At 29.6% G+C, this 3,619-nt stretch overlaps 1 protein-coding gene across 2 annotated transcripts in view; it reads right to left on the reverse strand.

Moving 5' to 3' along the window:
* The window catches only part of Gs2 (glutamine synthetase 2), a 146,391-nt gene that overhangs the window by 103,438 nt on the left and 39,334 nt on the right, over positions 1–3,619 (reverse strand). The gene's annotated exons all lie outside the window — the stretch shown is intronic.

Genomic DNA, 3,619 nt, shown 5'->3' on the forward strand with positions numbered 1-3,619 from the left:
CCTTTTTTAGCAACATCCATATATTAGAACTCATTTATATTTATTTTAACATTTAACGATAATTCAAGATCAAAGGACACTTTCGAAATCTTAAGGCGACTACCAAGTGGTATTAACTCACAATTCCCTGGACCCAAACCAAAAATGTTCAACACTAAGGATAGATGCCAAAATTTCGTAATACCATATTCTAGATCCGTAGTTCGCAAATGAACTTTTTAATCAATTCGATGGACTTCGCTTTTATTTATTCGCTTTCACATTTGAATGAATAAAAAAAAATAAATAAATCCGTACTACTAAAATCCATGACAGTCAGAGGTGCAGTACTTTGTAAGGAAATACTGTTAATAGACCAACGGTAGAGCAAGAAACTTGTTTGGTCAGAATCACTCTCAACCACCATATTTTTCCCCAATTAAGAGTACTCACTTCCTGAGAATGGGTAGACCCCGGAGGGCTTCCGAATCCACAGAGTTGACTCACGGCTACAGAAATGGAATAAATGATTATCTGTCACATTTGGATGGATATTTGCATATATTGAGAAGTTGATTGTAATACAGGTTGTTCCTGTTTTAAGACATTCCGGAGTTACGCCCAATTTTTGTCAGTAAAAAAAATTTGAAATTACGTCAATTAAAAAAAAATTCTTTATCGAATCAATGCGTTAATGCGTTAAAGAATCGATATAAATGACAAATCTTCTAAAATTGACCATAAATTGTATAAAAGTAGTAGATAAACTAAAGGCAACGAAATATGTTTGTATGAGTGTATATGCATTTTTATCGAGCAGGACTCGACTTAAGTAAGTTCGAAATTGACGTAATTACGAAGACCGCATGTATATAATTTTTCAAACATTTTTTTTTTTTTTAATCAAACTTTTATTGAAATAATAAAATTTTTCACACTCAGGGACAATAAGTATTAAGGCTGTAAGTACTCAATCATACCATATATACACACACATACCAAATGATAATAGAAAAGTAAATAAATAATAATACAAGAAATAATAATTAACTAAAAGGGATTATAATAATGAGAAAATAAGAAAACAACTGAGATAAATAATGTAATTAAAATAAATCATATTTTCCTGACAATTAAAACGCAAAGTTAACATATATAAAAAAGTAGTCTCCTTCTATCTAAATTAAAACAAAAATTTTAATATTTAAAGCAACAGTTAAAACAAATAGTGGTATTTACGAAAAACATTTTATACTATGTTCGCTTATTTACTTAATAAAAAAAAAAAAAATCCAGAATAATATTTATGTTCATCCAAACAACAAACCTTGGAATGAGCTAGCTACCTTTTACCAACGTATCTGACTATAACATAAAGTATAGTTAAATACTTTAACTGATAGTCAATTTTTTTTATAAAGATACGAAAAATAAGTGATACTGTATATGGTAAACAACAAATCCAAATATGATAAAAAAAATTATCTTATTTAAAAAAAAAAAAAACAAGAAAAAAGTATCTGGTCAATAAAATAAAAACAAAAGAATACATTTCGAAAGAAATCGCTGCATAATGAAGTACTTCGATGTTATATTCTATTATTATTAAAATACATCATACATATAATCATAAATATTGATTACACAAATTAGCTAAGTAGTTCTTAAAGCATCTTTAAAATAGGTTATTTATACAGTTTCTGAACAGAGATATGACAGGACTGTATATATGCCAGGACCTGAATAGACCTCAGTCATCGAGTCCTTGGTATTTCTTGTTTACTTTGGGTATTATCAGGAATTAGCCAGGATCAGAGGGACAACTCTCAAGATTGGTAGGAGAACTCATGTCTAAATAAAAAGAATAAAAGCTGGCTAACCTAAAAATGATTTATGAGTGTATAATACACATAAAATTTTTTTTAGGTACCATTGGTGTATCTATCACATAACATAACCCAAGTTATATACCTCAAAACCTCAATCACCACACTCATGTTTTAAAATGAAATCCAGTTTCAGAGAAAAACAAACTTTAAACAGACAGCATTAGTTTACTAACAAACTATAAATTCAAATAGGGGATTTGAAAAAAACAAAATAATAATAATGTGAATCCCTGAATGAAGGGTCATGGGTTCAGTACTATGTAAGGAATCACTGTTTTTTGAACAACTGTTACACAAGGAGATGATTAGGTCAGAATCGTGCTCAACCGCCAGATTTTTCCCCAAATAAGGGTAATCACTTTATGAGGCTGGGTGGACGTCAGAAGTGCTCCATAACCCACATAGTTGACTCACGGCTACAGTGTAACAGAAAATAATTATCTTCCCAGCCGGATTCGAACCCGGATCCTTGGAGTAATTATTACTGTGCCTTACTACAGTGCCACGGCGCGCCATTGAAAGAAAAAAAAAATTAGGTTTTCATATATTTGATAAGTAACAATTCCATTTAAACGTTAGAGGAGAGCCCAAAACTAAAACACCTTTCACACTAGGGTAATTGGAGGACTGTTAGAAATGACCTGGGCCGATTAGCCTGCGCGATGTAGTTTTTTAAATATTTTGGTTCTAAAATTGTGTTATTAGAGTTCTACTACTGGATAGTTTCTCTACATGCTGTATTATATGATTATCATCATATCATTATGATCAAATTTGCTTGTTGTATTTTTTATACAGTTGTAAATATCAATAAATAAAAATTGTATTAAGATTGTGATGGCCGAATTGGCCGAAACGTCGGACTTATAAATGGAATAAAAATGTCTTGAGATTAAAATGGATAAAAATTTATTTATTTAAACTATATTTTTAATTTTATGTATAAGGTTAGTAAGAACGAAGAGTCCTTATCATCTCGATTAAGGAGTCTTTAATGACTTTTATTTTGTTGCTATTGTTTTAGAACTGCTAAAATATGAATATTTTTCTTGTCCATGTTTTAATTAACAAGTTAAATTTATATATTTTAACATTCTATCATTAGGTTTAAACATATTTTTACTTTCAGCAACCTATGTATGGCATATATGGTAAGGTAAAGTAATGCGATTGAGCAAAAGTTTGCATTCGAGTTTTCGATGGAACTACATGTTTTGAGTTCCCTAAAGTCCAAAAAGCCTGAAATGGTATGTGTGCCTCTGTGTGTGTTCGTTATCGTTTGTTTAACTATCGTATTTTCGGCTAAATTTATATTTATATCCACTTTGAGAAACCCTAGAAATATTTTTATAGCAACAGAAAAGTAAAAAGGTTTCGTTCATAATTTTCGTCTTCTCTGGTCTTTAGATTTTTGTTTTTTCGAAAATCACAAAATTAGCAATAACTTCAACACAAGCACACCAATTCACGTATCCGTATGAGGGAGGTAAGGGAAAGTTATGTGATCCAGGAAACATCTGATTTTCTAAAATCTTATTAATCATCTTTAGGCAATATATATTTTTTTGTTTAAATAAAATGAATTGTATCCAATTATTTTATTGGATTACTTATTTTATTTCTTGTTAATACTATAAAACACTATTTGTAACCTTCCGTAAGGAATACTTATATTATAAATATTTGATGACAAAGTATAATAGTGTTAAACTGATTGTAATTAAACGTTTTAATATTAATGTGAAGAGTGA

Source organism: Halyomorpha halys, unplaced genomic scaffold (genome assembly GCF_000696795.3).
Source record: "Halyomorpha halys isolate HHAL.00 unplaced genomic scaffold, Hhal_1.1 Scaffold75.1, whole genome shotgun sequence".
Classification (NCBI taxonomy): Eukaryota; Metazoa; Arthropoda; class Insecta; order Hemiptera; family Pentatomidae; genus Halyomorpha; species Halyomorpha halys.